This window comes from Amphiprion ocellaris, chromosome 10 (genome assembly GCF_022539595.1).
Source record: "Amphiprion ocellaris isolate individual 3 ecotype Okinawa chromosome 10, ASM2253959v1, whole genome shotgun sequence".
Lineage (NCBI taxonomy): Eukaryota > Metazoa > Chordata > Actinopteri > Pomacentridae > Amphiprion > Amphiprion ocellaris.
This window is the reverse complement of record NC_072775.1, coordinates 34,043,057-34,055,212: the sequence shown is the minus strand read 5'-3', so window position 1 is coordinate 34,055,212 and position 12,156 is coordinate 34,043,057.

The window sequence follows — 12,156 nt, the reverse complement described above, 5'->3', positions numbered from 1 at the left end:
CTCATAGTTTTGTTTAATTTCCTCCGAATGAGGCGTTCGTCCAATCAGGTGCAATGTTTGGAAATTCCTCGTCTTTCATCTGTTTTTACATCAATCACGTGTCCAATGTTCTAAAGCGGCACAAACCTTCGCATCTAAAATCACCCTTTTGGACACAACATTCAAAGGCATCAATAAAAGAATGAAATATTTGGCAAAAAATGGCTGGAAGCTGATCAGAGATCCCAGTAAACAAACTCTGGTCTAGCGTTGCCGAACATCGTTGCTAAAGTTTGATGCTAAAATATACTTCATTGTCTTGACATGTGTCATTTAAACAGCTTGAATAGAGTGAAAGAGACAAATGCGTTGCTCACAAGGTTGAACTGCTCCTTTAACCTGCTCCACATTCACCATTCTGATCACAAAACTGGACCACCAATAAGTAGGTTGCTCTGAGACTGCAGGGAACAGCAGAATAACTGCACTCGTACATTTTCACGCCGTTTGATTCGGCACAGGGGAGTATCAATCGGTGGTTTTGCGTCTACAGGACATTGTGAGTTTGCTCAGCAGGTCAGAGCTGCAGGGACTCGCTGCAGCTTTGGGGTTTTGTAACCCTTCAATAAGCGTTTTCATGGAGCAAAGCCTCAGACATTGTTGAGTCACGATCCTTAATGCCAGCCAGGATTTATGTCAGTATAGTTACCAAACACTCACTGTTATCTCAGCTGAGTGTAAATGAACAGCTTGAATGTTCTCTGTTTGTCTGACCCTGGATCCACCTCGGCTCCACGTCTAATGGAACTTAGAATAAATAAATATCTGGACATTTATGGACGAAATCGGCGTACACGGATCTTTTTATTCACATTATGTCTGATTTATAACACTTTAAATGACCCACTAATAAATTTCATGTTAAAATATAATTGTAAAGTCCGCTACATGACTTTTCTACTGCTACTGATAATCCTTCATTTAAACAGTCAAATTTAAAATATACTGAATCAGAGGAAAGTTACATTTGGCAGATGTGACAATGTGATTGTATGTGAACGGCAGGAAGCATTTACATAACTGGAAAAACTGCATAAGAAAACAAACCTTATCAAACATTTAACACCTTTTTAGTGGCGACTGAAACGGGCTCCAATCAGATATTGTCAAGTATCAAAAGCTGGTCAGAGGTTTAATGTTCTTCTCTTGTTCTATGATGCACAGTTCTGTATTTAATAATACATTCTTTCAATTCTAGATGAGATTATTTAGCTGATATCAGAAAAGCTTTATTATATTTGTGTTATTAAGAAACTGAGTGAGTGTACTGACACTATTAAAAACATCCATCATCTCCACTTTTGACTAATCCTGATCCATTTTGGAACGATTAAGTACTTATTTAGCTTGTAAGATGTCCAGAAGTAGTAAAATGAATTTAAATGTTTGTCTTGTTGCTAACATGCTGACAAAGGCAACATTTCCTGTGTTAGTTTAGCCTGTTAGCATATTTATTGGCTAGCAGCAGCAAAAGTTATTCCAGTTCATCCTGAAAGGAACAAGAATGTGTGAATAAAATTTCTTTAAATAGTTTAGAAAACCCAAAACAACTTGATAATAATAATAATGAACATAAGTTTCATTGTAATCCCTTCAGTTGTTGTTGAGGTGTTTAAAATATTTCACAGGAGTATCAACCTCATGATGGCACTAGAGGAAATTGGAGTGTGATCAAAGTTGCTATGATTAAACTTCAGAAGACCATGAATGCTTGCACCAGAGTTTGTCCCAGTTCCTCGGTCTGCAAAGGTAGTTTGTGCAAAATCAGACTAACAGGACAAAAAATTAAATATAGATGTTGAAATTTTTCAATGAATAGGTGGAGATTTGGGGCTGCAGGTGGCGCTAGAGGAAAACAGGATTATCGAAATGTAATGTTTATCCCTTTAAAGTCTTGAATATCTGCTGCAGATATCATCACAATCCATCCAATAGGTGGCGACAGAGTTCATTCAAAACGTTATGGTTTGAGGGATTCAGTGATTGTAATTTATCCTCTGGGTACTCTGAACATTTGTTGTAAGTTTCATTATTATTCCTGCAATTGTTTTTGTAGTTTTTCAGTAGAATGTAAGCATGTCAACCTCACGATGGCACTAGAGGATGTCAGAGGATGATCACAGTTGTTAGGGTTCAACTTCTGAGGACTATGAATGTTCACACCAAATGCAGTACCAATCCATCGACTACTAGTCTAGTTTTTTGCAGAATCCTGTCAAGAAACGTACCAAGAGAATGAAAACTTGACTTAGATGTTGAGATATTTCAATGAATATGTTAAAATTTGGGCCTGATGGTGGCGCTACAGGAAAACTCAGATGATTATCAAAGAGCAGTGAGAACATCAGGACTATGAATATCTGTAGTACGTTATTACAATCCATCCAATAGTTGGTGAGAGAGTCGATGATTTCAGGGTTAGAGTTAGTTCCTTTGTCATCTATGTAATTGTTCTTGATGATGTTGATCTCAATGTAGAATTTAAAGATGCTGGGAAAAGATTATTAGGATTCAGCTTCCGGGGATTATGAATTTAGTAGCAATCCATCAACCAAACCTGTCACCAGAGTGCTGACCTGCAGCATGTTGTGGTTAGAGGATCTGGGTTCATCATCTGGGTACCATGAACTTTTGTTGTAAATTTTATCATAATCCTGCCAATTATTGTTGAGGTATTGTAATAAAATGTTAGCGTCATGGTGGCGCTCTAGAAAGTTGGACAGTGACCAAGTTGTTCGAATTCAACCTCTGAGAACTATGAATGTGTGCAACAATTTTAGTACCAATCCATCGACTTCTTGTGTAGTTTTTCTGCAGAATCCTGTCAAACGTATCAACAGTATTAAAAGTTGACTTAGATGTTGAGATATTTCAGTGAATGCGTGAAGATTTGGGCTGTGTGCAGCGAGTTTATCAGTTTTCACCTCGAATATCTTTATTAAATGTCATCATAATCCATCCAATAGGTGGTGAGAGAGTCGATGATTTAAGGGTTAGGGTTAGTTTCTTTGTAATCTGTGTAATTGTTCTTGTTGATGTTGACCTCAATGTAGAATTTAAAGAAGTTGGGAAAAGATTGACAGGATTCAGCTTCTGGGGATTATGAATGTTTGCACCAAAATAAGCACCAACTCATCAACTGGAAGGGAAGTCTGAGAGCACAGACCTTTAACAAGTTTGGTGTCCTTTTGTACAGTTTGAAAAAAAGTCATCTTCACCTTTAACCCTTGAGGCTACACCGTTCCACTAAGTGTTGCATCATTGACCGCTGAAATCTGTTGTTTCCAAACAGGATGAATCTGAACTCTGATGTTGGCTGCAGCAGCTTTTACTGTATCAGGTGCAGTGGGTCTGAAAGGTCACTGGATGAATGTGTAGGGGCGATATTTGGGGTATTTCTCTTAGATATTTGCTTTTCCATGAGTTTCGGCTTTCTGTGCCTGAAATGAAACCACGTGAGGAGTTTAGAAGGGAAGTGACCATTTGGTGAAACTGCTGACGACTCGTAGACGTCCGCAACGTGACAAGAAGCCCAAAGTGCAAAATCACATTCACAAGGTTGGGAGCAGCTGGTTGAAGCTGAATCGATGCGTTTTATTTTATAAGCGCATCATCAGCTTGTTTTATGTGAAATCTTAATCTGAAAAGCAGCTGGAAATTAGAGCCATCAGGTGAACGTAGCGGAGCAGACATTAACATAAATAGAAACCAGTGGGCTTCATCAGTGTGCAGGTTCAGGACTAACAGCCTCATAGCTGCGCGTTGTTGTATTAATATATGACCGAGTGATGGCCGTCATCAGTATAAAGTATAATTGCTGTTACATGAGAGTTATTGCAGAACGTGGGGTCACCTTCACTGATTTCTTGCATGTAAATGTGACGTACAGACCGTTTCCTCACTCTGAATTCAGCATACATGACAGGTCATGAATATTCATGCAAACATGCCATCGGTCTGATTTATAAAAGGCTGTGCTGCTCTCTACATACACGAGGCGATGAGTTTTCTCTGAAATAACTGCAGCTTCTGATGTCACAAATGGTTTTAGAGAGCAAGACAGAAAGTCACGATTAGAAAATATTGGACATTTTAGAGGAATGGTGGAACAAAAGAAAGATATATTGATGTAAAGGATCTTTTTCAACTCAGAGCTAGTGAGAAGCTTAGAGATGAAGATTATCTGAATTCAAACTCCAGCTATAATTATAATATACAGTATTTTAATGCAGAGCTGTTTGCTCAGTGCTGACAGACTTTATTAACGCTGCTTGTTTGTAAAAACCCCTGCAGATTTTTCACCTCATTTTGTTTCAATAGAAATAGAAACTCGCTGGCTTCATCTTTGTACTCATTTTAGTCTAAGACGGTTTGAATTTCCATCTTGCGTTTTAGAGTCTTAAGTTGTGTTTCTATGCAATTGTTGAGTGAATTTGAAGCAAATTTTTGAAATGGCACAAAGACTTTTGAAAAAAATAAGCTGGAGGCTGTAATTAGGTTTCTGTCCATCAGATGCTTTGGATCCAATGATTGAGGCGTCGTCAGAAGGTGGCGCTAAATCTCTGTAATGAACAGCAGAAGAAGCTGGAAACAAACTCAACTGTTTGCCAGCCGAAGAAGAAGAAACACACAAAATGTCCTTCTATGAAAGAAAAATTAGGAGAAGTCTTTAAAAACTAGTTTCAGTCAATAGTTATAACTACTCGTTTGTGTTTACTGTTATCAGCCACAAAACAGCCAATCAGTCGCGACTTAAATTATTTTTACATTAGAACTTATTCATAAAAGACGAAGCTCATGAACCACTTCAACTAAGCAACTGATTTTTTCAAATTTTGTTGTTTCCATTAACTTTTATTAATGCGATACTTCAAAATGTGCATGTAAATGCATTATAGAAACGTGTCTTGTTACTTTTTTTGACGGTATTCTCTTTTATCTCTTATTTCTGACCAATACTTTTTTTAAAATGTCAATTAGGATTTAATAAATAAAATCTTAAGACTTAAATTAGTATTTAAATTGTCAATTTTTTAAATTTTGGTGCAGATAAATTTCCTTAAATTACCCAAATTCCTTTACGAAGTAAATCTCCTGCCCATGTTAACCTAATTATATGTAATAATCAGTGAGACAGTGTTAAAGGAGAGTCTCTAGGGCTGCAACAAAACAATAATTTTAATTTGTGGATGAAATTATAGATTTTTTTTCTTGATTTATCTCATTTGATTGATGAAAGGTCACAAAACGGTGAAAAAATCAGTCTTTCCCAAAGATTAAAAAACAGAAAACTAAAGTTTAAGAAGCTAGTATTTGGGAATTCTGACTTTTTCTCTTAAGATTGACTCAAACTGATTAACAGATTAGCCAAATAGCTGGAGATTAACTTAATACCTGACAGTCGATTAATCTGTTCATTTTTGCGACTCTAACAGCAACAGTTCAGTTTAAAGCTCTGTTTCCCTGCAGACCCTGAAGCCGTCGTGTTCACTGAATCAGTTTTCATAAAGCTCTGCGCTGCTTTGACGGAAACTTGCTGCTTAAACGTGGACAAAAGGGCCGAAGCTGAGAAAAGATGCATGTTGTGGAGCATCACACAGGCAGCAAAGCTGGGAGGCGACAGCTGCTGCTCATTGTGAACCAGCAAAGGGTCCATCTGCACTACAGGGTCGAGCTGGAGACTCAAATGAATGCAAATACCCTCCAACGCCGTGCGAGTAGCAGCAAGACGAGAGCTGGTGATCAGTTTATAGAACCAAAACACCAGTCAGACCAGAGAGAATCATCGTAGAGTTCAGAGTTTCAACAGCTTCTGTAGGCAAAAGCTCAAAAAAAACCCCAACTATACATATGTAGTTGAACCAGTGGGGCAGATCCTCTGAGCTTTAGTAGAAAACGACTAGACTTCCCTTTTAGATTCATCTGAGAAGCCTCTTGGATGAAGGTAAAACATCTTCAACAATCTAAGAGAAAACTCCAGCTGCTTTTTACTTGAACTACAAGGATGAGCTGGATGACTGAGAATCTACTCAGAAAAGACCAGAGATGTTTAGGAAAAGGTGTGTTTTCTTTAAAGAATCACCAAAGTGACAGCATTCATCACAGCAAGAAACTGTGAAAATGAACTCGATGTCAATGAATTTAAGTTAGAAGATGAGATTAAATTTTATTAATCCCAAAGGAAATTCCTGAAACATCATGATGTACAGTTCCATCGGGGAAATAGTCAAATGTCAGCCTGAAATTCCATTGAAAAGTAATCTCCAAAAATAAAGTTTGCTCTTTAAAAGAGCAAGACATTGAAAACAGGTCCGTCAAATTTTCACATTTCTAACATTTAAATATCTGTGACATTCCGTTTTGTTGTGAAAATGATGTATATCTAAGCCTAAAATGGTGATATTTCCAAAGTTACTTTATTCTACATGTCTTAATCTTAAATAAACCATTTACTCTAACAGGATTCTGCAAGAAACTAAAAATTCTGTGCTCCTTGGTACAATGGACTGAGTCAGCTGTAACCAACAGTCAGGTGGCAAAAAATTCAGTTTTCAGGTTGAACTACAGGCAGTGTTTCCACAGAGCAGAGAGGAAAATCAAACCTGCTAAATAAGTAAAATAAATGCAGCACAGCTGTAGTTGCAAGTAGTTGGAGATCCATCCAGCATGGTGAAACACCTTTCTACAGAAGATGAGCAGAGTAGAGAGGAAAAGTCTGGAGAGGAAACATGGAGATACTTAAATAAATCTGTAGTCGTAGTTTTTTTCTACTTTTGGTAAAACCAGTGAACACTTGGTAAAATGTTAAACATGTTGATTCTGGGGTTTGAGCATGTTTGTGTAAAAGAAATTAAGTTTTTTTTAGAATGATAACCGTGGTTGTGCTGTTTCAAGAACTTTGACAGGAGGTTGATACGTGAGATGTTCTCCTTAAAGAAGTTCATTCAGTTTAAAGAGTCTGTTGAAGCATCATCATGTCGCCAGTAACTTTTTAAAACCCTTCAAAGTTGCTCTACGAACCCTAAAATTCCAGATTTAAACCCTGCAAGCATCTCAGCCGCTTCGTATCTGTAACAGCTCGGCAGCGGTGAAGATTCGAGGCCTTTCGTCTCCGCATTCAGAGCCTCTCCTCCTCCTCCTCTACGGTGCAACAACAACAACAGCAACAAAAAAAAGCAACACAGCAGAGAGGAAGAGATAAGATGGCCGCCGAGTTATTTATAGCCGAGCAGAGGAGCTGCAGCTCCGAGCGAACTGCTGCACTGCAAACCCAAAATCTGCAAACTGGGAGGACGGGGGAGGCAGGAGAGGGCCGAGGGGGAGGCGGTGGGAGTCCATTGTTTGAGTGACACAAAGCGAGCTGCCATCCCTCCATGTTGAGAGGCTGCTGTTCTTCTTCTACATAAGAAAGAGGAAGGGGGAAGGCGGGGGCAGATTTAAATCTCAGAGGGGATTTTTTTTAATTCAGGGAGGGAGGAGGGGGGAGGCAGGGAGGGAGGGAGGGAGGGAGGGACGGGGGGAGGCGGGTGAATATTCATGGGGGGTTTTAAAAGGAAAAAAAGAAAAGAAGAAGAAGATGCGAGAAAGAGGGGGGCTGGGAGACGGAGGCGGCACGTGATTGGCCGCCGCTCCCCGCCCCCCTCACACCTCACAGCCGCCGGCCAATCAGACGCCTCGGCTGAGTTTGAAAGATGCCAGAGAGAAAAAAAAAGCAGCAGAAGAGGAGGAGGAGGAGGAGGGTGGTTTCGGAGGAAAAAAAACTAGGAGATGATAGATGTGCTGCTGGAGTGGATGTGCAGCGGCTGCAGTTTGTAGAAACGCGTTTGTAAACTCTGCACTGCTGCCGGTTCCTCCGCTCCGTGGGCTTTTTGGCCGCCGTGTTCGCCATATGGTCGACTCCTTTCACACATGACGTCACTGTTCCACATTAATCGGGGCTTTTTCTATGTATAGAAGCTGCAAAACGACAACAGGAAGCTCTCGCTCTCTTTTCCCCGCTGCCTCAGATATGATTAATAAAACTTGTTTTGCAGGCCGCTCACAGAGCAGCTAGAGGCTTCCATGATTATTTATTTAAGCCGAGGCATTCTAAAGCCAATCACCAGCCCCAAAATTACAACATTTATGAGGAAGTCATTGGATTTTCAGGTTTATCTTGAATGTCTGATCTGTCATGTGCAGTTCTATCAGGAAAACTTAACAAATCTGAGCCTAAAAATCACGATTTTCCATCAAAATCACTTTATTCCTCGTGGCTCAGTTAAAAAATTGTCCAAAAATAAAGGGTTTGCTCTAAATTAAGTGTGTAAAAAACAAAATAGTTTACAGTCTTTGGCAAAAAAGAGAAGCTATTATTGACATGGCTGTGACCTACAGTCACCTAACTAAAAATCTGAGAGTTTTTAGTTGAACTGCAGGCAGTGTTAATGGAAAAACAATTAAAATAGAAGTAGTAAAGTGTCTACAGCATGAGGAGGAAAATATTCAACATGTTGATTCCAGGTTTTATCCATGCTTTAGTTTTCATTTGTAGTTGTGATTGTGTTGTTTCCACTGAGGTGCAGGACTTTACAATGCAGTTAAAATGAGGCCACGGTGAGAAAAATGCAGCAACCAGGAGCTGCTGGAGCTCAGAGGGTTAAAGACAGTTTTAGGTTTTAATTTGGTTGATAAAAATCTTACAACAAAACACAGCATGGAAGAATTTTTCTAAATATTTCACTGTACTTGAACAGACTCCTGAACTATTCTGTCTGTTTAGCTCTTAAATGTCTTTCTTCGTGGTCGTTCTGGTTCCATCGAGCTGCAGGACTTTAACTGCAGTAAAAAAAATGAGCCAGAAAATCTGACAAGAGCACAAAAAAAGCCCCCGAACTGCTCGGATTTCAGAGGGTTAAAGGTGGCATCAGCAAATTCAGACTCTTTATTAGCATCTAGTGGCAGCTGTAGGAAACTGCAGCTTCCTCCGTCACGTCAACAGCCCCCTCTGCCTTATTTATTATATTTTATTGGTTTAAATCCTCATCACATGACTGAAAAATGTCATGTTTGTGCACAGAATGAAACATAAATGTAATAAATATGCTTTCCTTAGACCAAAACAATCACATAAAGTAAAGACATTAGCGGTGCAGCGACGTCACAGAGTTACGACCTGCGGCTGTCTGTCTGTCTGTCTGTCTGTCTGCTTGTCTGTCTGTCTGCCTGCTTCTCTGTCTGCTTCTCTGTCTGTCTGCCTGCCTGTCTGTATGCCTGTCTGTCTGTCTGTCTGTCTGTCTGTCTGTCTCCCTGTCTGCCTGTCTGTCTGCTTGTCTGCCTGTCTGTCTGTCCGTCCTTCGCCGTCCTTCCTGCCGTGTTGCTGCAGCTCTTCCTCCTCCAGCAGCTGATTACGCAGCAGCAGCAGTGAAATGCCGCCTGTTTGCGGTGACCTGGTTTTTTGCTCCAGATCATCAGCGCCTTTTAATCTTCCGCTGGCTCCTGCCTGATCTGCAGTGCATGATTGCAAATTCACTATTAAGGAGAGGAAGGAAGGAGGGGGGAGGAGGGTGAGGAGAGGTGGGAGGAGGTGAGGAGAGGTGGGAGGAGGTGAGGAGGGTGAGGCTGCAGCAGCTCCTCCTCCTTCTCATCCTCCACCCGCCCCGGCCTGTTTCCACCACGGTGCAAAAAAAAAAAAAACAAGGACGGATTACCGTTCATCTGCTCCGTCGCCATGGAAACACTGACCTCACAATGTGGTGACCGGCAATCTGGGCCGGTCGCCACGGCGATCCTGCTGCCGGTGCCGTCGGAGGGAGGGAGGAGGGTCTGCAGCTCTCTGCAGTGTCGTCAGCAAACAGAGCAGGGTTTGGTTTTCCCGACCAGCAGAGGGCGCTCAGCGATGAGTTTCTGCTCATCAAACCTCAACCTGCTGCTGCTGCTGCTGCTGCTGCTGCTGCTGCTGGTTTCTTTATTTACCGTTTGATGCAACAGCTGCCCGGTATTCGTCTACTCATCGTCCCTCTTTACACACAGCCGGCAGGCAGCCTTGAAGTCAGCTTTAGGTTGTTTTCATGCCATGAACTGCTTCAGAGTAAATCCTCGAGACTCCATAGTGACCAGGAGGGGGCAGCACAGGTAACGTTAGCTGGGATAAACCGAGTGGAGGAACCTGGAAGCAAACCAACCATGAAAAACTGGCAAATAAGAAAGAAAGAAAACCTTGTCCATCTTTGAGCCAATAAACAGAGTTCTTTAGTGTCGTCAGAAGGTGGCGCTAACGGTTATGTTCATGGTAATGAACAGAGTAGAAAAAGCCATAAACAAAACCCACTTGTAACTCTGTGAAAACCTCAAAGAAGAATGAAAACTTTAACCATCCCAGAGTGAATGAACTAGGCTGTGTAGTGCCGTCAGAAGGTGGCGCTAAAGGTCACACTAGATGTAATAAACAGACTAACACTAAACCAAAACAAAACCAGCTATTTGCCCCATGCTAAAAAAAATGAATCAGACATAAAACACCGTCTTAGAGTGAATAAACTAGGCTGTTTAGTGTTGTCAGAAGGTGGCGCCAAAGGCGACAGACACTATATTAAACAGATTAGAAGAAGCTCAAAACAATACCACCTGTTTGCTTACCAGAAAAACGTCAAAGAAGAAAAAACTGACAAAACTCTATGCATCTTTGAGTGAACAAAGGCTATGTAGTGCTGTCTGAAGGTGGCGCTAATGGCTATATTAGCGGTGCTAGACAAAGTAGAAGAAAACAAAAGAAAACAAAACCAACCATTTGCCCAATGCTAAAAAAATAGATAAATCAGACATGACACAAACGAACCTTTAATCGTCATAGAATGAACAAACTAGGCTGTTGACTGCTGTCAGAAGGTGGCGCTAAAGGATACAGACGCTGTATTAAACAGATTAGAGGAACCTCAAAAAAATATCACCTTGTTGCTAACTCAAAAAACCTCAAAGAAAAAAACAAACAAAACTTCATCGGTCTGGGAGTGAACAAACTAAGCTTTTTAATGTTGTCAGAAGGTGGCGCTACAGTCTACAGATGCTATAATAAACAGAGTAGTAAAAGCCAGAAACAAAACCAGCTGCTAACTATGTAAAAACCTCAAAGAAGAAAGAAAACTTTAACCATCTTGGAATGAATGAACTAGGCTGTGTAGTGACGTCAGAAGGTGGCGCTAAAGGCTACATTAGATGTAATAAACAGAGGAGAAGAAGACTTAAGAAACGAAAACATACCACCTATTTGCCCAATGCTAAAACAAACAAACAAAATTTTAACTGTCTTGGAGTGAATAGCCTGTTTAGTGCTGTCAGAAGGTGGCGCTAAAGGCTACAGATGCTGTATTAAACAAATTAGAAGAAACTCGAAATTATATCCACCTGTTTGCTAACTGGAAAAAACCTCAAAGGAAAAAAACAAAACTCCATCCATTTTGGAGCGAACAGAGGCTATGTACTGTTGTCTGAAGGTGGCGCTAACAGCTATGTTAGCAATGCTAACAGAGTAGAAGAAGATGGAAATTAAACCAGCTGTTTGCCAACTATTAAGAATCACTTGAAAAAGAACAATCAAACATGTTAGAACAAATAAACAAAACTGTGTAGTGTCATCAGAAGGTGGCGCTATAGGCTTTGTTAGCTGTAATAAACAGAGTAGAAGAAGACTGAAACAAAACCACCCACATGAAAATTCGGAAGAAGAAGAAGAAGAATCAAAGAAAACTTCGGCCTTCTTGGAGCAAATAAACAAGGCTCAGTAGTGTCGTCAGAAGGTGGCGGAATACTTTTCGTTAGCTGTAATAAATAGAGAAGAAAAAGCAGGAAACAAATCTAGCTGTTTGCTAACTTTTAAAAAAATCTGCAAGTTGAAAACTACCAAAACTTTGTCCATGTTAGTGCAAATAAACCAGGTGGTGTAATGATGTTAGTAGGTGGCGCTATACATTACAGAAGCTCTAATGAAGAGTAAAAAAAAACGGAAAGAAAACCAGTCATTTGCCGAACTCTAAAAAGCTTCAAAAGTGAAAAAAATAAAAAGCAAAATTTAAACCATATTTGAATGAATAAACTAGGCCACGTAGTGTCGTCTTAAGGTGGCGCTAATGGATACAGCAG